Source organism: Mya arenaria, chromosome 13 (assembly GCF_026914265.1).
Source record: "Mya arenaria isolate MELC-2E11 chromosome 13, ASM2691426v1".
Taxonomy (NCBI): Eukaryota; Metazoa; Mollusca; class Bivalvia; order Myida; family Myidae; genus Mya; species Mya arenaria.
In genome coordinates this window covers 49,361,502-49,387,086 of record NC_069134.1, presented here as the reverse complement: position 1 = coordinate 49,387,086, position 25,585 = coordinate 49,361,502, and the positions used below count along the sequence as shown (strand labels likewise).

Below are 25,585 nucleotides of genomic sequence, written 5' to 3'. Positions count from 1 at the left end.
CTGGAATAAAACAGAAAAGATGAGAAAGCGAAGTAATTATTGGATGTCGGTACCTGATGATAGATAGGAAATCAGAGAAAAATAAAAAGGTTTAAATATGGCGTTGAGCCGCGGCGCGGTGAGGTTCAACTCAAAGACTACGGGTATGGAATATTGTGATTACATATTGTTATGCTTGCTTTGTCTTTATTTCACTTTAAGATGGTGTTTGTTATAAATAAACCAACCATTCTCTAAACAGAACTGTTTGTTGATATTAATGGGAAAAATTGGTTCGTACTTCTTCTACTTTTGTAATCATTCATGTTCTGATCTTTCTATATTATTATACTCTTTCTTGAAAATACAATCTGGTTTAGTCCGTGTATAGAGAAGTTCAGAAGTTGACATTGTAGCGCTAAACATTACTGCTGAATTGAACAGTTTCTATTGAACAGAGACTGATGCCATTCTTTCGATATACTACTGATTGCAAATGAACTTACCATTCCAAGGTGTTTAATCATTACATGATCGTGGCTTTAAGTCCGTCCAAACCATTCTAGTGATTTTCAAATCGAGTACAAGATCTATAACTTGTCGTTCGACTTACCTCATCAGAGAAACCGACTGTAGCAATCTAACGGTTTGGCATGCAGTTTGACTTATGAGGTTTTTCTTCTGAAGAGGGGGGCTCATAACCCCGCTAACCATCAGTTGTGTTCTGTTTGCATTTGACCAATCAAATAAAAAGTAGCCTTAAATTACGCTCCCGAGAACGCGCACCAGCAAACGAAACTTTTTGAAGTATTGAAACTTCCTGTTCGAACTCGTTGTTGCTTGATCTTCCGTGCAAAATGTCAATGAAACCGAGCTTAGTTCAACTTGACAAGTACGTTTTGCTACTTAATCTTCAATATCTTAAGTGTAATTTAAGGTGTCAGATTATGATTCCGGAACATTTTATAAATTTTATCTTTCTTACTGAATTTGCAATTTCGAATCTTTGAAAATGAAATTCGATTACGAGAACTTTCTTAATGGCTTGATGTCATAAACAATTCATATTGCTATTACTTGAGTGTTAAAGCATTTTTATCGTTGCAATTGTTTATATCAGAACCTCACGATGAGAGAGATTTGTTGAGACTATTATAAGTTCTGTTGCTAAGAAAAAAAGGGAAATCTTGAAAGTTGTTCTGCTCTCGAGAAATGATTATATCAAGTTTTTTTAATTATTGGGAATTGTTTCAAAGGAGACAAATATGGACGTTTTAATGATAGCGTTTTATTAGAAGCCATTGCCTACTTCATATAAATAATCTAATTATTGTCAAAAGAAACGTTTTGTTTATGACTAACAATGCTTTGCCGTTCTATGCTATAAAACACCCTTTAAACAGCCCTAACAAGTTTTGCATTGCTTAATATTTTCTATTGAAAACGTTGCAGAACAAAATTTTGCGATTTATATGGTAATCCATTTTCTGATGAATGTTAGAATCCTTAAACAAACCCGTAAAATATCAACTTATTTTCCTAAGAAATTCTTGGCCGTCTTAAAATGAATACTTTGCAATTAATACAAAGAAAGTCTGCACTGTCATTCAGCTTGTTGATTAAGAATCTATAATCATCAGTGTACAGCTGCTTTTGCTCTAATTGAACATTTTATTATATTGCAATAACTTTTAATAAATGAAGCGCCGTATAATAAAACAACAATCAAAATAAATAAAAGCAGCTTGTAAATTAATAATATCAAAATTCATAAAAAGCAGTGTAGATGATGATAGTGGCAATGTTTAGAGTTGGCCGTAGCTTGACACAGCATGAATCAGAAATGATCTAATATCGTAGAGCTTGTATATCTTATTTACAACTTTTAGAATAAATTGGTTGCAGCAGATTTTCAACGCTTATAATATATATTGAGACATCAGAGGACCAATTTATGTCTGACGTATAGAAGAGTTTTGAAAACAACTCATTATTTTATTACTTTCACCCTGCAAATACATCACCATCAATTATACCTTGGAATGTACAATACAACATGTTATAGGTTTTGGTTTTGTCTGCATGCGGCATAACTTGTTTTGAATATGCTGCGTTTGTAGTCTTTCATATACACACTAGGCAATACAGTATACTATAGGTTATGGTGTAGTCTCTGCAAGATGTCTCAACTGTTTTGGATCTACTGTTGTTGTTTTTTTCAAATTCACAACATTCAATACAATATGTTCAATGTAATGTTGTTGCTTACAAGATACGTATACTGTTTTGAATATGCTGTGGGGTTCTTCATATACGCAATATGTAATTATAATCCAAAAAAATAGGAGTTTGGAACAACGTTATAAAGCTTCCATGTAAAAATATTTAACTTTTTTTTACGGCTTTTTTAAATACCCTCTATTTTTCATCAGATTTATTGAAATGCCTTTATTATTGTTATTTTATTTATTTTAATACCTTAAGTGCTAAAGCAGTGTTAGTTTTCTTAAAATTCAGATTTAGAATTTAAAATTTAGAAAAAATGCACGTTTTTTCACTAGGTTGAAATGTTCTCTAAGATGCTTCATGAATACACACCATGTAGTTTTAAGTGCATAGCCTTGTGCATACACTCAGCATGCGCTATTAAATGAAACAAAACAATACTGAATGGTCAGCTTTTACAAGAAAATGCACTAAAGAAAACTCATCGGAATATGCGATGATGCAATGTAGAAATAATAACCCTTCATACTAACAATAACACAGCACCTTTAGCTTAAATGGGAGACATGTTAAATTATATTGATTCACTGAGCTTTTGTTTTTAGTGTTTGAATAATAAAAAATAAGTCTTTAAGAATTACAACCGTTGTTGTGATGTGAATGTTTGTTTTCTTCTGGACGTTTATATAGAAATATTGTGATTTTCATTACATTGATTAAATGGCCAATAAAATTGTAAATACAATTGAACTTACATCGGTCTTATTGAGTTATTTACTAATGTTTGACACTCAGACTTTAAAGAGCCATAATTTGATTTTGTTTTTCAAATGTTATTAAAGTAGCAGAGATGGTAAATTTTGATATATAGGTGACACAAATCTGTCCTACAATCAGGCAAACATCTTTCGTCAATTTTAATTTTAATTTATAAAATGAAACATTTAAGAACTCATTTTATAAGTCTGCATCTGAAACTCATACTCCAGACGTTATTGAATGTGGGCCCCGATTTTATTTTAATGGTGGTGAAACCCGGACTAAACCAACTCAGTAATACTGCAAGCTACATTATTAGTTCTGCCAGTGTTTTAATTAGTATGCGACTGCCCGCTCATAAACTAGTTTAATCCCTTATGAACTCTGATTTCACTGACGGTCCCAAGGTTTTAACCACCATTATGAAAAGATTAATAGCTATTTAAGGGCGTTTTGTTGGTAATAAACTAGTTTTTGTTTTAAACAGAATGAAACAAAACAGTTTTATCGTACGAAAATCGAAACTGGTTTTTATGAAATTATTGATCATCCCCCCCACACACGGACGCGTTCGTTTTGAAACACCATTAAGTAAAAACCGGTTCATGACCATTTCTGCTATCATTGCTTTAAAGAAAAATAGAAATAATGGTTACAAACAGATGCTCAAACATGTTGTTGAAGCAGTACAAAAAACCATGGATTTGTTACTTCAAGCAAAACTTTGGCAACAGGTTTTCCAACCGCCGAAACCCTTAAAACAAAAACTAATACTACTTTAGTAGCAACAAAAACGCGCTATATGTATTTGTTGTCTGTCTGTGTTGTGTCGTACTTTCTATTATGTTTTTATAAATGTAGAGTTTGTTGCCAACATTTGTAATCCATTGACTAGGAAGATGGTTGTTAAAAGTTAGGGTATATATCTATATATAAAAATATATCAACACGATACTTAAGTTTAGTTTAGTGAAATACTATGTTGTTTGTTAACTGGTATGGAAACCATTTTCTGATATACAAAATGTAATAAATATATATTTGTATCAGTAATATAAATATAAGTTACATGTAATTTGTTCCAGGTGGAACTTAATAACATTTCTGGCAGACTCATGGTTCATTAAAAAAACCACGCAAACCGAATTTGAACTTGAGATCAACACATTTCATAATATTAAAGAGTTGAAACTTGAGACCTTTTAATTTCATTTGATTGTCCGTCGAGATATCCGGAAGAACTGTGTTGAAACATAACGATGCTTTCCATAAAATACATTATTGCACACATTACAACAAACGAAAAAGATGAGCGAGCGATTTGGTTTTATTTTGTTCCGCGCAAAATCGAATTTCTTCTACAATAAAGACCGATATTTTATTAGATGCAATATATTTTCTCTGTACAACGGCAAGGGAATGTGTGACTTGGTACTGACACGCATGCTTGCCGTCAAAACACATTAACATTTATGGTTTATGATATCTAATGGTATTTATCTGACGAAGTTAGGAAATATCTAAAGTGCGCACGTCGTAAACGACAACAGAAATGCATCTTTACGACAACTGTTTTTTTTTTGCGAATCTTCCATTTTTCCATTTGTAGTCACGTGACATTCAAGTAGGTAGTGGTTCAACTGTTTTTGGAAGGGAATTGTCATTTAAAACTGCCTATTACCTAATTAGTATGAGATTGTGCGCGCATTAACTACTTTATTCTCCCATTAAACTCTTATTTTACTGACTGTTCCAAGGCAAAATCCCTGCTATTAAAATATAAGCTGTGTATGTAGTCTCTCATTGTTGTTTGCACGTACTGTCTCTCTCGTGTATTGTCATTTGGGCCCTCGTTTTATGCCTTTGCTTAAATGTTCGACTTATAGGTTTGACCTTGAAGTTCACATTTTGTGTTATTATATGACCTATAAAGTCACTCAGGCGATGAGCTTTTTTATGCATAATGGAGTTGCCTCAACAATATAGAATAATATTTTATTCGTAGCATTACATTTACCTCTTTACACTGGTAAGGGAATGTTACTTGATACTGGTATGAAATATTGTCTTCAAAAGACATTAGATAAAGTATGCAAGTCATAAACGACCGACTTAAATGCATTTATATGACAACTATTGTTGTCGATCTGTCTTTCTTCCATTTGTAGTCACGTGATATTCAAGTAGGAAGTAGTTAAACCGTTTTTGGAAGACAGGAATATAAATATCTTCCATGACCGAGAGTTTAAGATAGGTTTATTCACACCCGAGCGTAGGTTTTTTTTAGTAAACAAGATTTTCCGATTTTCTGCAGATTTTGCAGATGTTCCTCAGTTAAACAAAAAACATGTATAGTAAAAGTGTATTTTTCGCTAGAACTCTTATGCGCGTAGTGAAAAAAGTAGTTCCGTACGATTCCTATTTTATCTTTGTCCGTGGGATTTCCATATTGGCCAAATGTTTGGATCTACTTATCTGGGAGGGCTGTAAGTTGTACGCCGTTTATAAATGCTTGACACTGAGCGCGTAAAAGAACCAAGCGGTCTCTTTGCAAAGAGCTAGTGTATCGCAGCCGGATATTCGGCATCTCGCTCTGTTTCTCCAAGTCTTAAAATATCTGGATTTAACTAGGTATTACAGTCACTTTTAGCTCATGTCAACATAATTTAAGTCATGATGGCGTCACAGCGGGGTCAAGCCAGAATGTTGCAAATATGCGGGGACAGACCTTGAAAAACTTGAATAAACAATCGTTCTTAAAGTCAATTTTACCTTGAAATAAATCCGGCGAAATTGCAAGGCTTGGTACTAGTATAAATCATATTATGCCTGCATCTTAACTCATCGGGAATGATCAGGAAAAGACAAACACTTTGGGTAAAGTCGAAACTCATTGATTCGAACTCGTTAGTACTGCCGACACCACTTTGAGCTATCATTTTGTTTTGAAACACAAATACGCTACCATATGCAGAGATCATGCGTAATAATTTGTATTGTCTGGTATGAGTTTTTTCCAGTAAGACACGTGACAAATGTTATTGCAACATAGCCAAAAACGATGATTAGACTTCATATTATACTATTATATTTTCAGACCACGTTATTGACAAAAGCTGGACAAAATGAAACATCTCTTTTCTGACCAAATTAAAGGCATACTTATTGTATATTATTATAGCATTTATTTCTTACTGGAAGAATTCGTTGAGTGTGATGCTTGATTCTTAAACAGAATGATACAAATGCTTAGCTATTTGTATCAATATAGGAAAACAATGTGAATATAAATCGAAAAACTGGACCTTCTTATTACAATGACATTTAAAAAATATATTTACTGGTGCTATTTCCAGCAGACATGTAAGGGCCTTGTTCTTCTGAAATGAGCAAAATCAGTACCTCACCTCGTCCCATCAAAATGAGTTGTTGCAATATGATAGGGCTATAAGTACCGCGTTTTGATCCAGGAGGTTGTGTTCGAATCGAGTGGAATTTTGCAGATTCGGATTTTAAGAGTCACAAGCCGAAAAATTACACATTGTTGATGTACTCTTTCATAGTTATAGGAACAGACCAATTATGTGATTTGTTTGACAAAATATAGTTATTTTATGGATTGTTAGAGAATGATAACTTGTTGCTCAATTTAAGATGTCACAGACAGATTCTGTCACATAAATCGAATACAAATTATCTGACGGCCTCAGTTGACATTTGAATTCATTCATATGAATTGGTTTATTATGAAGCAACAGACTCTAGTGTGATTCATGCCATCTTATATCAATCTGAAAGAAATGAATATATACTAAACCGTTTTGAACTCCTATATCAGTTGCTATAATGCACTTGAAAATTCAGGATTAGGCCCAACAGTCACTAATACACTGGAAACTGCAGGAATATGTCAAGCAGTCACTTATGCACTGGGAACTTCAGTAATATACCCAAAAGTCACCAATACACTGGAAACTTCAGGAATATGTCCAGCAGTCACTAATACACTGGAAACTGCAGGAATATATCAAACAGTAACTAATACACTTGAACGTTCATGATTACGTCCAACAGTCACTAATACACTGGAAACTGCACGAATATGTCAAGCAGTCACTAATACACTAGAGACTACAGAAACATTTTCCAGCAGTCACTTTTTTAACTTCAAAATTTAAGGGGGCTTGCTAATGTTTTTGTAAAATGCGTTTTTTTAATGTATAACAAAATACAGTGTGGCAAATTATAAGGAGTGTTAAAACTAAGATAACGAAAGCTGAAACCCTTCAGCAAATGTTGATATTAGCTCAAATATCGTCTTTGAAGACCACATTTTGCATTAGTTTTGATAACGATAATGGTCACTTAATAACGAATTCGTTGTGTCGTGACTGGTTAATATTGACAGTATCACGTGATAATATCAATGTACTTTTAAAAGGTCAAAACATCCATTATTTTACGTCCTGGTAGCTTAGTGATAAAGGTGCAATTTTCGATTGTTGCTTGACTTTACCGGCGTGGGTTCGCACCACGATAAAACTAAAACACCTTTATACTGTTATTGTATTTTTGTTTGCAATTTCGATATCATAGACTAAAATAATGATAAATCAGATAGTTTCAGATACATTCCCGGGAAGACTAATTTTTGTGTCAAAACATGAGCGAGTTCCTTCATCCGGGACCAGTGGGATTTGTCATCCTCTTATTTTAATGGAATCTCATTGATTTCTACTATAAAATCAACCGCAGTTATAAATAGCGTGCAGGCGCCGCTGCCCGTATTTTTTTTTTATATTGTCACTATCATTTAGAAGTGAGACTAATTATAAATACATTGGGAAAAACTTATTGCTCTTATCCTATATGTAGTTACATCGCATTATATTTTGCATTATACACTCTCATGCCAAGTAACTTATTATTTTGTTTTCTGTGTTTCTATCATTATCTATGTTATTGTTTGACTGCATACCATTTACATACATGTATATTTGAAAAATTGTGTGATTGATAATAAGCTGTACATGCTTACATCAGAATAAACACTATGTTATGTTATGTTATGCTAATGGATAATGGATAACTGCATCGCTATCGTTGGGAATTTTGCGCTTTCAGTTTCACAAACAGTTTTTTCTGTCATAATTGAGTAAAATCCGATACGATTGGAATAGGAATTAGTTTAAGATCAGTTCTAGTGAGTGTCTCTGGTAAAATCGGTGTGGCAATTATGTCTGTGAAGCTCCATCTTGTCTTGTTATCGAGTAATACATTGCCAATTTTGCTTGTTCATGCTGTTTTTGTCATATGTGTATCCTATTTCATGTCGCCACAATTGAGCGTCTTGGATTGCATCATTTTCTGTTGTTTCTAATTTGTAACAGAGGAAGTTTAAATATAACGATAGCCTCGATTCAGATACGAAATTTATGATAAATGTCCAAGGACTAAAAAGTAAAAGTGTTGATGGCTACTCTTGAAAATCATCTAATATTATTTATGCTCTAACTTGAAATGTAGATACTTGTGGAATACAGTATGTAGGACAGACAGGGAGACCATTGAAATCCCGATTTCGGGAACATGTTTATAAAATCAAAAAGAATAATAACCCTCTCAATTTTCTATATCCACATTTTTACAAGGCGGGACATAGCTTAGATAAATTAACCATTCATCCAGTTGAACACCTTATATTTACAGATAAAGAAACTAATTCTTATAAATATAAAGCAAGATGCATTGCAGAACTTAACTGGATAAAACGCTTGCAAACTCCATATCCGCTTGGACTTAATGATAATATATTTAATGTAGGTAATATTTCGAGATGTAATAATATTGATATTTTTTCATTATTTAAAGAAAGAAAGCGTAAGACAAGATCACATGGCAAGCGAATTAATGGAAACATTAAAAGAAAACAACGTAGAACAATTGATATGGAGCAATGTAATAGTATCTTGTTACAAAATGGCAAACTTCGGCTTCTTTCTACTTTATGTTCCCTTTCATTAACTTCTTTACAGTCACTTGATAGGGAAGCTGAAAATATTATTTTAAGAACTGATCCGAAGTATGAATGCGCTTGTATCGTTAATGGATATACTTAACATTACCTTCATCCCACTATTGAAAATGTTGATACTAGCAAAAGATATCGCATTAAACTTTCTTTTAGCAGCAAGGGTATAGATCTTCTTAATCTAAATAATTTATTTAAGAATAAAAATGTAGAAAAATGTATTTCACAATACTTTAAGAATAAAGAAATGCCAATGATATGTTACACATATAAAAAGCCTATTAGAAATTTTATATCTAATTATAATAAAGTAGTATCAGAGATGATATTTCCTCAAATACACCTTCTTCATGAGATTGTTTTGACTCCATGTACCGCTACGACCCTGTTGGGCATATTGTTACAGGATATTTTTCTCTTATTAAAAATAATCTTCTTAGAAAACTGCTTCATAAAGGTCCTAAATACCGGATTGCATCTGAAATTAATTTCCATACATGTAAATTAGAATTAACAGACACTTTATCCAAATATAGTAAAAGCTGCTGCAAAAGAGAAGGGGTTGAACCAAATGCCTTATTACCGTGAATGAATAAAATATTGTACCTAATAGATAAGAAAATAGAGTTTTTCAACAATAATCCGTTGGCACTTCCCCCAAAGTCTATTTCGATAACTCCAAAATTGATAATGGATTTCAAATCCCTACATAAAAAACTTGTATTTGTACCAGCTGATAAAGCAGCTAATAATGTAATCATAGTTTGACGTTTATATTATGTAAATACTATTGTTGGAGAGTTACAATCTTCCAGAACTTACAATTCTAGCCAACTCGATGAAGAAAGTGTTATTAAAAATCATATTGATTATAATGCTATATTTCAAGTTCTTTTGAATGATGATCATAAAAACATTCCTACAATACACTGGTTGCCTAAGATGCATAAAAATCCGTATAAATCACGATTTATTGTTAATTCTATTTCTTGCTCTACTAAACAAGTTTCAATTTTACTTACATCCTGCTTAACTGCTATAAAGTTTCATGTGAAAAAATACTGTAGTAAAGTTTATGAGAATTCTGGAATTAATCTCTTTTGGTCTATCAATAATTCTTTAGATTTAGTTAATGATTTTGAAAATAGACGGTTAAAGTCTCAGTACTTAATATTTATGACTTTTCAACGCTCTATACATCTATTCCACAATCTTTAGTTACAAACAAATTGACTACTCTTATCGAAAAAACTTTTGCGAGGGAGAAAACTACTTACATGGCAGTTAATGTTAAAAAGGCTTTTTTTACTAATGATCGCTCAGATAAATATATCTATTGGACATGCACAGATGTCATTGAAGTTTTAAATTTTGTACTCAATAATTCTTTTCTTAAATTTGGTAAATGTTTATATAAGCAAACTATTGGAAATCCAATGGGTGCCAACTATGCACCTTTACTTGCAGACCTCTTTTTATACTGCTATGAAAGTGAATATATGTTAAAATTATTAAAGTCTGGAGATTTAGCTCTTGTTGATAAATCCAATAGCACGTTTAGATATATTGATGATATTCTAAGTTTAGATGATCCTGTGTTTACAGATAACATTCATTTGATATACCCTTCGCAATTGCAACTTAATAAATCTAATTATCCGTTTTAAAAGCATCCTATTTAGATTTGCAACTAGAAGTAAAGGAAGATATATTGAGCATCAATCTTTATGATAAACGTGATGATTTTAATTCTAAAATAATTAATTACCCTTCTTTAGGTGGTGATGTTCCTAAATCACCATCATATGGTGTTTTTATTGCACAGTTAATACGATTTGCTAGAATATGTACAGATGTAAAAAAATTCAGCTCTCGCAGTAAACTTATTTAAATATATTCCGATGTTTTAAATTAAGGAAAACTTTCTCATAATTTGTTAATGGTCATTATAATCTCATCTTAAAGTACAATAGTAGTCTTAAATCGCTCATTGCTGATAGTATTGCTCATCCCGATTTTTATGGTGTTGTTTTAAAGAAAATTCGTAAAATTGAAATGTTTCCAGTAGGTAGTTGGGCAGATAGACTTAATGAATTACTTGGATTTTATTTAAACCTTGGATATAAAGGCAATATTTTGAAGAGCACTTGCCTTCTTGTTTTTGAAGATGATTACCTGAAACAAAATATGGGGTTGAATATAGCATCCTTTCATAACTAAACTTTCAGTGCTTTGATTTTTATGAAGAATTTGCTAATTCATGTTATCTTTAAAACCTATTTTGGCGGACAAGTGTTGACTGACTCCGATTGTTTTGGCTGTGACTTAATATTCTTCAAATATTTTACGTTTTTAAATCATTTGGAAGGAGAGAGCGGCATATACAAGTCGCTTTTATTTTTAATAATGTTTTTCTTTATTTGTTCCCAGTTTTAGTACAATGATGCTTTTTATTATGAAACTCTATGATCACACAGTTTTAACCCTTTTATTTAATAAGGCAGACTGTGTGTGATGTTTTTGGTTTCTAACGATGACTGCATCGTATCTTTGAAAAGTATTTGCATTAGGTGCTCTGAATTGTTTCCCTCCGTCTGCAGATAGAGTTGGGATCTCTAATCATTGAAGAACTTGGGGTTTACCTTTTCGTTTTTTATTATTATATGTTTTATTGATAAGTGTCCTCAAGTTATTGCATACTTTGATAAGATTTACCTTATGCGTTTTATCTTTATTAAGAATTGTTGGGATAAGAGTGAGGTTTGTGCACATAAACTGGTTTAAACCCCCAGTAAATTTACATTTTACTGACCGTTCCAAGGCGGTACCTCACAATTCTTGATAAACATACCAATTATATATATATATATATATATATATATATATATTTATGCACTGTGCTGTTTGTAGAGTTTTGTGCTGTTCTATGTTTCTTGTTTGTGAATTTGTGTTCTATGTCTTTTGCGTTTGCCCATTTCCACTAAACCGGGTTTATGTTTAAACTTTTTGCTACTGAGCATGTTTCTGTAGCTTTTTGCATATGTTTTGTAGCAAATTGTTACCTCGTCCTAAATACAAAAACATATTATATATATATATATCAATATACAACTATTAAACATTGTTAATAAATTGGAGAACTGCGATTATGTTAAAAATCAATGGGCATTCGTAATGCTAATTCATCTTAATAATGTTCATCCCCGTTACCTTACTGTTTCCCATATTGCAACATTATTGTTTTATAAACATACGTATATCTATATCTCATACAACAATACTATAGTGTATACATTATTGATGTCATACAAAATGTATGCTTATTTTTCGCTCTTACAATGTACAGACACTTGACATATATGAAATATTTTCATGTGGTTAGTAGATGTACGTATGTAATAAAACGTATGTTCTGTACTGTTTTATATAAAAAGTATTAGTATAAGACTTTATTAATAAAAACATACCGCCAACTCCTACACAATGCCTTTGCATTTCTAAAACCAGCTCGATAGTTTCAACTTAGTTCCGATAAAATATACACCTTAGAATATTGCTATCTCTAATGCAGAAGTAATCAAAAACGCTGTTTAACACAGCTAATGCATTATCATTTTGTGACAACAGAAAGGTGCTTGTAAAATCACGTCTATTCAGAAGGGAGATTCAGGAAAAACAACTGTTCTGGGGTCAATATTGGTTTTAATTTGATTTAAGAACGATCTAGCTAATCGGATTACCCGATATAGATAACGGAACTATACGGTGAATGAAGGCTGTGATGTATGACCATACGATTGACTTAAGTTGCGTATTGAATACCACCACAGGGGCAGTACTAAATAAAGTACTTGTCTTTATCCTTAGTCCTATCAAATACTCAAATTCTTCTAAAATATTCAAGATTGATGTAAGATGGTTATAAAATATGGCCCAATGTTATTTGCATTTATGTCGAATATATACTTTTGTTAGCATTTCTCTTTATTACATTTGAATTCACTTTATATTTCTTTCTTTTGCTGATTATCAATATACAATATAAACTGAACTAGGGACACAAAACACAAAAGCAACACAAACAGACCATACATGATTCGAAATAAACAATGTCATTACGGGCTTGGGAGGTCAGTGAAACACGAGTCACACGTTAGACTTATTGTCTAACTGTGTGTTATTGAATTTAATAACTCTTAAAAGTCACTCTTGGTCTGGGCTGTCATTCAATATTAGTCTAAATTGGGTCTAATAACGATGTAGCTAATCGGACTACTTGTTATTAATAAGTACCAATAGAGTGAATAAAATCAATATACGTCAATTAAGTCAATGTACGCTCATAAGATTAACTTAAGTTTTATATCAAATACTATCCCAGTTCATTGTCTTTTGAAACATAATATGATTACAAGTAATACATTGAACACTACGGTTTATTCTCATGTTCCTAGTCATGATGTAATTGAATCACGCACTTATTTTCAAGACAAATGTCAGACACTGTTGACAACAAAATTTGCTAATTCCATCCATTTCGTCCCAGAACGTTGTTACTGGAACTTAAAGTCTGATGTGAGTACTTTTTCAGGAAATATTGTTGCTAATAAGATTGGATTCTTGCGTCGTGTGGAGCAAGCTGTAGACGATTATAGGCTGCAAACAAATTTTACAGCTACAGATGTATAAACCACTGAGTTCGATATTTTGACACATCATTTAAACAGCTGCATATGACGATTTGACAAAAAGACAGCACAAAATTACATTATATAGTTTGTTAAAGCACTTAACATAGCTGCATACGATAATGTCACATAAAATAATACCGACCAGGATGAAATCACACCGTAGCAGTCCACTTGAATTTTGAAAGCAGAAGCAAATAGGTGCTAGCTATGTAAATGTACAATAGTTAGATGCTACGAACGTGAAACGAGCGCTTATGGGCAATGCGCACAAATGGAAGTTAGACAGACGCCAACACCATTGAGATATTTTTTGTTTGACTTATCGGACTCCTTTGCAGCAGCATGATTACATAAACAGTACGTTTTGGGCGAAGGAGTCAAAATGGTTGGAAAGAGGTAAGGATAATGACAGTCAAAGACTCGGTGAAAATGATTTTTTCTCGTTTAGTTACTGGATTTCATTTGCACTTCGGGTAATGACCGTCACCTACCAGAAGTTGTAGTTATCAACCTGCAGTAATATATGTTGCGCGATATTTTACTTTATACGCTACTAATAACTTAAAAACAGCATGTCTTCAACACTTACATCAGACTTGAACATATTGCCTAACCATAAAGATAAATTTTCCCCAAAATTGGAAAGCAAAACGTATACACAAAATGTAATTACAAAGATGACACCAAGAATTATGGCAATACTTCCATATGCTTTAAATAATTGATACATATCGGATGAATCATAACATTACTGTCTATGGCGCAAAAGTAGTCCAAAACGACATTTTACACCAATTTTCCTTGCTTTTTCGTATACTCATGCCCTCATATTTTGTTTTTAGGCGCTTGTGGCAGAACTGCGGATCTTCATTTCATTGTAACTGTCCTTCTAGTTGAGTACTGCTGATTGTATTTGCTGAATTGTAGACTATTTGTAATTATTGAAACTGTACAATTATTCACATTTATTGTTTGGTAAAAATGAACGGAATAAAGATGATTCTAGGTAATTAAAGAAAGTACTTTTCTGAGTTTGAGGCTTTACTTCAACTTGAGACATGGCCGTGATGCTTGGTGGTCTTAGGTTGTCAAATGGTTGGCAGTTTATCAGCCCACAGAAATATGAATAATTATATTTTGAGAACAAAACATATCTTAAAAGGTAAACGATAACAAGGAAGCTGTTGCTTGTACAGTGATTTCGCATAGAAACAATGTCTACGGCAAACCAGCCACACGCAAACATTATCATTCAATTTTATCAGACTACCTTATAACAAAAATAGGGCTTATGCCATCAGAAGAGTTCAATGACGTGGTGCCTTGCAGTACAAAGGTATCACACAGCTGCGAACAGACAGCACACATAATACGATAATTTGACATGTTTTCTATATCGCCTATTTGGAGGCACAGTCGAGGCAGGTCATGTGCAGAAAGAAACAAAGTATGTATGAAGAAGGAGCAAATATGTACTTTCTGTCATTCATGATGTAAAATTAAACAAAACCACCTGATGACATGCAACGGTAAGGAGGTCGCAAGTAAACAAAATGACAAGTTGTGTTGTGGCAATATGACATACACCACAGCAAATAAGTTTTCCGTTTCGTTCAACGACTCCGTCCAAATCTCCGTTAAGTAGAGTTAGTCTTCAGAAGTATCTTGTTTCAAAATTAATCAAGAGGATAGTATTTGCTATGCGATTGCACTCCTGCTAACTGCAAGAAGACTTAAACGTTGCTGAATATACTCAGTCCATTCCAACAAAGTCATTGACAAATTGGATCATTTTTTATGTTTTGCATACTAATCATCATTCCAACAATGCTACTGACAAATTCCTTTGCCTCAATCAATTCAATTTACATGATAACTATTATGTTGCATAAACAAACATCATTTCAACAAGGTCACTGACTAACTGCTTTGTTGATCACGGACTACCATCATTATGATCATGTTGCACATACTTATTATCATTCCAGCAAGGTCGTTGACTAACTTCCTAGCCTCTGCTAATGCAACTTACATTTTAATTATAATGTTGCATAAACAAACGTCATTCCAACTATTTCCTTGCCTCAGCTAATGCAACTTACAAATTAATAATGCTTAGTCTTATCATCATTATGACAAGGCCACTGACTAACTTCTTTGCTTAACTCAAGTCAACTTACATTATTATGAATCGTATGCTTGGAAATTATTAACATATTTCTTGTATCTTGTATTTGTAACATAGGAAGTAAAATATAATTGATTATGTTTGGATAGAAAAACTAGATGGAAAAAATATAACATTGCATAAAAGCCAAAACACCAATTATGTTGTCTACATATCTACATTATTTATATAAAGCAACAAAGGATTACAAAGCTAAGAAATTATATATCATAAGAACTTGATGCATTAAGGCGTACATACTACCTCGTATAGCCTGACATAATAGTGAGCTTCTCGTCAGCCAAGGATGCCCTTTGTGGTCTGTACTATTTCTTACAAACAACAACCCTTAAACAATTATTTATGGTATTGAAAATAAAATAAAACAATTTCATATTAGAAGTAAAACTCATCGCCTTCAAATAATCTGTTACTTACCTGGCGATGGCAACATGTCGAAACGGTAAGTTTTTACATTTTTGAATGTATTGTTTGCCTTTTTATACATGGATGAGTGTAGAGTTGGCATCCTTTAATCACTGTAAATTCTTAATTCTTGGACATTTGTAGATTTGTCACAACGTAATGGGATCTCCCTGAGTTCTTATGCCTCACAAATTCAGAGATATTCGAAACATGTGCCTTATTGAACTTATATAAAATTTATACAAAATTCTAAGTATTACATCAGAGGTTATTTCCCCCTATAGACATTACATATTCATTAGAATGTGTCCGCTGTCAGACGGTTAATGTTTGGTTTTCAATTCTTCAAATTACTAGAAATGTGACATTGCAGATAAGGGAAGAACTTGAGCTCCACAAAAATAGTTTAAGGATACATCATTGACGTTTTGAGTTACATGCAATATGACTTGTGCAGTCAGTATATTACATCAACTTCTCTGAGCGAAATCTTAAAAATGGTATCAGTGGACGGATGCTTTGTTAAATACGGGAGAAATGCAATAAGGTATTGTTTTTCGTTAAGCTTGTGATAAATGTAACCAGACGTAAATACCGACGACAAAACATATCTTGACGATGACTGCAAGTTTATACGAAATATTGAAGTTTTATCATGATGAAGATGTAATGATTGAAAGAAGTTATAAACACTTTAACTACCAGAAGGTTATAAATGATGTCTCTGCAACTTGCAAATTTTAATATGAGGGTTGTTTGAACCCTGTATACATTGTTAGCATTTTTGTTTTACTTTGCACACAAACTACTATGGAGTAGTTAACTATTTCTTTTTACTTAGGGCTGAAGTCATAAATTAAGTATACATACACTTTATACATAAGCTATTATGTTTAGAGAAACATGTTCTGTATCTAAATATCTCCCCATTTTTAAATTAATTCTTGCCTATGACTATGTTGATACTTATTCCGCTTTCAAGAACGTCAGATATAGACCCTTTGGAATGTCAATTTGATGCCAATATACTCATGGATAATCTCCGAATGGCAAATTATTGTACAAGAGCATTTCATTAAGAATTGTTTTGATTAATGTATTTAATCAGCGCTCGATCGATGTATAATTTCGCTTAAAGCCAATCGCAACCCACAATCGGTCAACAGCGAACTGTGGAGACAGATTTGCAGGAATTGTAAACTAATTGACAGTGTGTCAGAGTTGCATCGCTTTGAGGACATGTTTACTTCATTTCTTATATATTTTGACATTTTAATAATAAGGCTGCAGAATAATGGATAAGAGTGTTATGTGTGTATTGTGTTTTAAATATGGATAAACCGAATATTGAAAAAATAAAAGCGAAGAGTTTTTTTTAGCTTAACCAAGAAAGTTGGCCTTTGAACTTTAAACATTATATGGTATACTAAATATTTGGTAGAGGATCGTTTTATGACTGACCATTTATGATTAAATTATTGACTTAATTAAAATTGCAATTGTAGAACACCGTTGTGCTACTGATAGACTTGTTATTGAAGTTTTGATGTTTAAAAATGATATGTTCATTTGTCGTAATGAATTCATGACGCAAGATTCTGATGATGACATTTTTATTGGTGTGCGTCTTAATCATTATTCTGTAATTATTATATATAACAAGGTGTTATCATGTGACAACACTATTGTTGATTGTCTCTGTTAACATTGAATATTATTGGCAATCAATTAGAAACGACTAGAAAGTAATTATCTAGAAAATTAAATAATTCTCATTTAAGAAACGCTTCGTGTGTAAGTTCCATATGTATGGAACAACAATAGAGAAAAGGTGATCTATCTTACCCCCAACATATGAAGATGTAACGCACCATTACGACCAGAACATACTACCCTACAACATATAACAAAGCGTGATACTGGAAAAACAAAACAAGATGGCGTCAGGCCGAGCAATGCGGTCAAACTCTAAAACGACAGGCCTTAATGCAGGTGTAGAGTCCTTACAATCCATAGACAAGGTATGGTGGATGGTATTTTATCATTACGCAAAATATTCGAAAGTATTGTTGTTTATTGTGTGGCCATTGCAAGGCAAATTTGTTATCATCCACTATATTTATGTATACAAGTTTATATTAAACCAAAATAGGAGTTTTTTCTAATGTGATATGCAAGAAGCATTGGTTGGATGTTTGTTGCATCTTGAAATTTTGACTAGGGCGTTATACAAAGATTTACCAATCGAAAATTACTTGCAAATATTTGAACACATAATTAGGCTAATTCATATGCCATTGGCATGTTGAGATCTCATAGAACATATCGAAAAAGTCGTGCCACAAAATTTCAAGACATTAAGCAAATCAAAATAACTTCTTTGCTACTAGGTTGCGATTAAAAGTATTTGTACTATCAGACTCAGTGAGTTGAAAACATGAGAGTAATAAAGTATGAGGGAAACGATTAGCCTCTATAGTTAAAGCGTATGTTCTTTCAGATTTGAAGAGGGATATGTCTGTGTGTGTGGTGTGTACGTGTTGTGTTTACGTTTAATCTGTGTTACGTACTAGCAATATGTTGCTTAGTATTGGTAATAATTGAACGATTTTTGTCTCTTGCTGAGTGTGACCGTACCATATATTTCCGTATCGGGACGACCGTGCGTACTATACATTCTTGACGAGTTTTACGATTCCAATGTCCCATCTTAAACCACGATAAAGACCGAAACGATTAAAAAGGTTTAGAATGAAAATCGGGATCTACAGACGCTCTATAGGTAGAAAGATATAAATGCTCTTTATAACCATGGTCAATTCTCGTTTGTTTACATTAAAACGTCAAAGTGTTGTCAAAAGCTGATAATACCGCCTTTATAATTGCACTATTTAAAACAATGCAGGTATAGTAAAAAATAAGTTATTTAACATTGTTTTGTACAATACGGGATTCATTTGGACTCGTACACAGCCTAACGGCTCGTCCAGTGTGGTTTTCCCAGCAGTGTTCTCGTCCAAATATATCTCCGTTTTTTACAGAACAATGTTGATTACCATATAATTATTTACGTTTTGTGTCTCTCGTTCAGCGTCTGTTTGGTTCTAGAAATATGCGGTTTTGCGTTGTTGATTACTGGGCCTGTTCCGCTACTCTCCAGTGTATTATTGCAAGACATGCAAACGACGGCCTCCGTTTGTCTGGAAAATAATATTATCAAAAAAATCTAGACTTTGTTTGTCTCAAATTGTTTGATTTCTTGTGGCCTTGTCAACTGGACTGGTTGAATGAGTTTGTTCATAACGAATGCGGTGGTTAAATTAGATCAAGTAAGCTCTTCTGTAGATTAAAAATCAATACATTGTCATCCTAGTCAATTTGATTAAGTGTTCTGTCGTTGAAAAGAAAAGTTATAGTATAAACTACGATCTACTGGCGTGAGCTCATCGGGAAAGATTTTGTTGGTTTTACAGAATTCAGTTTTATATACTGAATTGGATTTATTCTTTAAAAAAATGTACCGTTCGGTTGGTAACAAAAGAGTTAAAACAGGTTTTTGGTAACAATAGAATACATCGTGTAATAAAAGCATACTAATGATTATAACATGTCAATATATACCTCATATACCTACGATAAACTATACAAATATGTCAGCTTTGCTGTCTGGAAATGATCACACATAACAGATACGAGAATAACTTATGTTCTGCAAAAGAAAAGTTAATTGATGCTAAGTGTCGCTTTGAATTACAAGCAATATCACTTGATCAGTCAATATGTTACAATATTTTCTCTACGTGAGATATGAAATCATAATCGGTGGTTAAATACTTGTTAAATATCGGGGAAAGTGCAATCAGTTATCATTTCTCGTCAAGATTATTCTTCGTCTCTCTCTATATCGAGAAATGCAATCATAAAATGAATGCAAGTACGAAGGATTTTATAACTTCGACGTTCAGGTAAGGTATAAAGTTCAGATGCGTACATGCCAACTAAAGATTGGTCAACAGTTTTTAAGAGAAATGTCAGCGTTTCAGCTGATTCCTACGTGTGACTATGTTGAAAATTATTTCGCTTTTAAAGGTATCAACTATATACCTTAAGAATATTAATATTTTGGACTAATGAATCTTATTAGCGCTTGATTAAGAACAAACATACAATTAACGAAAGACGTACACGAATCAAGGACGAATATGTTATCAACGAGGGACGTAGACGAAGTAAGGACGGACGTGTAATTAATAAAACACGCGGAATAGGAGGGACGAAAGTGCCATCGACGGGGAATTTACAACAGAACAAGACAAAAAATCACTTAACAAATATATAAATTGGTTTGTCCGGATAAATGAGTCATACAACTACATCGATTAATCTGTAAATAAGATTATCAAAACCAACTAGACATTGTGTCATCAAATTCGGTATCAAAGAGTAAAATATTTACAATATAAGTGTATTCAGAAACATAATTGGGAGAGAAAAAATGGTGCAAAAACATTAGCGAGTCCCTTTCAAGGCACAAGGATCAAAAGTGATAAGTCAACTCGTGTAATGGCCATATAAACTAGTTTAAGCTCCTAGTAGACCCGTGTTCCAGTTAACTCATGTTTCACCGACTGTTCTAATGCGGTAATCCCCTAATTTATCGGTAAGTATATATTTTGATCAGTGTGTGGTCTATTGGTGGTGTTTGTATCTATGTAAATGGTGTTTACACGTTTGTGTCTCTTAGACTAGTTCATTGTCATTTTGGCTATTGCCCTTGGTTTCTTAACGGGGTTTACTTTGGAATTTTCGACTATGGTCTTGCCCTGTAGTGTACATTCCGTTATTCCGCAACGATAAACACACCGTCACAAGACAACATACTACAATGCACCAAACATCGGCTACCATACTAATATTTCCACTCAAGCTGCAAACGAACCATCAAAAGCAGGAGGTGTGGAATTAAAAATGACGCAAGTAAGAAAAATAACGTAAAAGTTTTCCCTGATTGAGAATAGAATAGTGGAGCCCGTGATTTGATTTCCTTATGAGGCCAAGGGTTATTTTAGATAATTTTCATTTAATTAGGTAAACAGTATTCAATCGATATCAAAAACTGAAAAAAACAGTATTTGGCTGTAAGACCTAGTTTGGTCTCTTATTTTTATCCAAATATAAAAGGGGCACACAATAGGGTACATTTGATTGATTAAAATAAACAAAACCTTTTTTAATGCATTAATATGTTGAATTTATTTGACCTTAATGATCTAAACAAAAGAAACATACGTTTCATAAACAGATAAAAGAACAGTTAATTGACATCACGTGATGATATCAAGGTACTTTTAAACGGTCAAAATATCAATCACATTTGTATGAGTCCTGGTTTTATACTATAATTGTATTTTATTTCCAATTTTGATATCACAGAGTAACAGAATGATAAAACATGAGCGAGTCCCGTTAAGCCGGGACAATGTGGGATTTGTCATCCTATATTTTAATGGAATCTCATTGATTTTTACCATATAATCTACCGAAGTTATAAATAGCGTGCAAGCGCCGCTGCAGATATATATTTTTCGATAAAAACGTTTTAAATTGTCACTATGAATTAGAAATGAGACTAATTATAAATATATTTGAACAAATGAATTGTTCATAACATATATTTAGATACATCGGCAAGGGGCAATGAATAAGAGCAACGTTGTAGTTAAGATTTGTGTTCTTTAGTTTCACAAACAAGAGTTGTGATTTTAATTGAGTTAATTCTGATACAATTAAAATAGGGATTAGTTTAAATCCGTTCTAGCGAGTATCTCTGGTGACATGGAACTTTTTATCTAAATTCAATCTGTTTATGATTAATGTTCTGTGTTGAGCACATTTAACCAGTGAAATAAATCGACTTTATGCAAATACATGAATCATTTATGTGTACTGTTTCATGCTTTTAACTCATTGTTGTTAAGGACCTTACGGGAGATGAGACATCAACTGCTTGGAATGACCTGTAACTCTGTCAAGAAACGGTCGGAGATTTCTTGTATCCTGCCTTATGTCCTCACAATATAAGCGCCACTCGTGGATCGCATCAGTGTATGTTGTTTCTACTTTTGTAACAGTGGTAGTTATGTTTTGACGATAGCCTCGATTCAATTACGCTTTTTTATGATAAATGTCCAAAAAAGGAAACAAATATTGTGTAGATAGTTTTGGAATGCTATTCTTAACAATTCAACATAATAGTTTTCAACCTCGTTACCTTTCTTTTTCCCATCTTTCAACATTATTGTATTATAAACATGTATAATTTTTTAAACTCATAAAACAATACTGTAGTTTATACATTGCTGATGTAATACAAAACGTGTGCTTATTTTCACAATAACAATGAATATACACTTGACATTATTTGATAGTTTCGAGGCGCAAGGCCCAAATATACACGGAATGAGGGACGTAAAACGTACTATCAATGGGGTTACAGTCTTGGAACGGTCAGTGACGGTCAGTGAACCACGTCACCTTCAATAGTGAGCAGCGCATTGCCCCCTGGTCTGCCGCCCCCGCTCACCCCACCCTTCAATTTTTTTTATTCCGGATTTCACCGCCAATACACCCGCATTGGCATTCTACAGCACTGGGGATAGTGCCCGGAGCAGTTTACGCGCAGCATTTCGACCGAGCAGCGCATTGCACCCTGGTCTGCCGCCCCCGCTCACCCCACCCTTCATTTTTTTTTATTCCGGATTTCACCGCCAATACACCCGCATTGGCATTCTACAGCACTGCCGGCAGTAAGTCACATGTTAGACTTTATTTCAAACTGTGTCATTGTTGATCTGATCATTGTTTTTAAACAAAAATATGAATAAAAGTAATACATTGAACCCTACGGTCTATCCTCATATTCATAGTCATGGTAAAATTGAATCACGCAATCATTTTTAACACAAATGTCAGATACTATTGACAACAAAATTTGCTCATTCCATCAATTTTGTCTCAGAACGTACTTACTGGAAATTAAAGTCTGATATGTGTACTTTTCAAGGAACTATTGTTGCTAATTAGATTGGGTTGTCTGGTGCGCAACTGCAGACAAATATAGGATGCAGACACATACAAGATGTATATTTTGACAACCATATTATACACATCTGGACAATTTGACACAAAGATTGTACACAGCTTCATAAGATCGATTCTAAACCACTTCAAACAGCTGAATACGATCATTTGACAAAAGGATTGCACACAATCGCATTAATGAGGTCGTTAAAACACCTAAAATAGCTGTATACGATAATGTGACATGCAATAATGCCGACCTTAAAAACTCCCGCATCTGTTTATTTTTATTATGAACGTGGGAGCAAATTGTTGCTAGCTATGTATATGTGAGATGATACGAAAGTGAAACGATCGTGAAGGAAAAAGTGCGCAGAATTGGAAGTTAGACAAACAACACCATTGAGTTGCTTTTTGCCTGACTTATCGGACTCCTTTGCAACTGCATGGTTACATAAACAGGATGTGTTTTTTGGCTAGTGAGTCTAAATGGCTGAAAAGTAGACAGGGTATTGAAAGTCAAAACACTTGGTGTAAGGGACTTTGAGTTGTTTAGTTGCAGGATTTGATTTACAATGCGGTTAATGACCGTCGCAGTACACTAGTTGTAATTATCAAGCTGTAGTATTTAATGTTGCACGGCAGTTAACGTTTTTCTCTACTTATAACTTAAGAACATGCCTTCAACACCAACAACAGACTTGAACTAACTATAAATATAAATATTCCCTATGGAAGTGGAAAGCAAATCGTATATACAAAAAGTAATTACAAAGATGACAGCAAGAACAATGGCAATATTTTTCATATACTTTAAATAATTGAATGGATGTAAAAAAAGTATTGGATGAATCATACCATAACTGTCTATGGTGCAGAAGTAATCCGAAACGACGTTGTACACCCATTTCCTTTATACATTTCCTTGTCCGCACACTCCTGTCCTCATATTTGTTCAAGGATTCATGTGGCAAAACTGAAAATCTTAAAAATATTGTCCTTCTAGTCGAGTACTGATGATGGCACTTGCTGATTTTTATTAACCAGGTTTTCACATAGTGAAACCTGGTTATTAGAATGACGAACGTCGTTGTTCGGGAGGCCGGGCGGCTGGGCGGCCGGGCGGCCGGGCGGCGTCAAACTCACCTATGAAACTGAATAGTGATGAAACGATAATCGAGTACAATCGATAAATCGTCGCTTACAATGCTTTGTCGGCGACAAACGATAGTGGTTGTCCAAAATCGATGTCGCTAATGTTACTTCCTGTAACTACGTATTTTTTTGTTGTGGTAAAAGTCGAGTAATTGTTAATTTTTGTTTCCGGTAAACTTTTGTTGAAGTTATTTTAACATGGGAGGTCACTCTCTTACACAAATGCGGTGAATGTAGACACTTTTGCTTAAAAAACATACAAACTCTCCAAAAATTACAATATTTTTTTATTTGTTTATATATTTCATAAAACCTTCTTCAATATCCTGTTTCTATGGTGTAGTGGGTCCGGTTTAACCTGCAAATACCGGGGATCCCGGCTCGATGCATTCTGGTTATAAAATCTTTTTTGGTATCGTTTGTAATTAACTAATTTACTTTTTGTGTGAAAGTTTTATGAAATTAAGATTTTCTAATGAAATGCTCAATATAACAGTTTATTGAATGTTAAGCTGGTTCACAAATATTTAATATGTTTTTACACGGATAACATGCTAAGATAACTTACTTGATGCGGTGTGCATCATTTTGCAATTAATGTGCAATTATTAAGCATGTGTTGTGTTGTTATGTTTTTTCGTTAATTTATCAAAGACAGAAAGGGTTATGGAAATTTACTTACTGTTGCAAATCACACTTACTGATTCCTGGTTTAACCATTTAAATGATCATGATGATACTATGTATAAAGAATGCATTGCTTATTGATATTATGAACTTTCGATTATTGTCCGATAGTTAATCGAAATGCTTGGTCCGATTCGATTCGATTATCGATAGCAAATGGAGTCCGATTTTCAAACACTAAAACTGAACAACTGTAGTTAGAGTTGACATATCTTGACCCAACTTAGTATAAAGGAAGAGTTTATGAAGACTTTTCATGGGATTGCGTTTGGGGTCCCTAGGGTCAAGGTCACTGTTACTAAAAATAGAAAAACGGTTGAAACTGAATAACTTTAGTTAGGATTGACATATCTTGAACAAAGTTGGTCTATAGGAAGATTTTAT

General features: G+C 33.3%; 1 protein-coding gene across 2 annotated transcripts in view; it reads left to right on the top strand.

The window, feature by feature from the left end:
* LOC128213016 (GTP-binding protein Di-Ras2-like) overlaps nucleotides 1–25,585 on the top strand; it is a 169,521-nt gene that overhangs the window by 30,655 nt on the left and 113,281 nt on the right. The window contains exon 1 of one of the 2 annotated variants that reach the window (XM_052918476.1): nucleotides 18,275–18,300. The exons of the other annotated variant lie outside the window; for it this stretch is intronic. The gene's annotated coding sequence lies outside the window, so the exon portion shown is untranslated. Of the gene's footprint in view, nucleotides 1–18,274; nucleotides 18,301–25,585 lie in introns of those variants that run through there. 2 annotated transcript variants of the gene reach the window in all.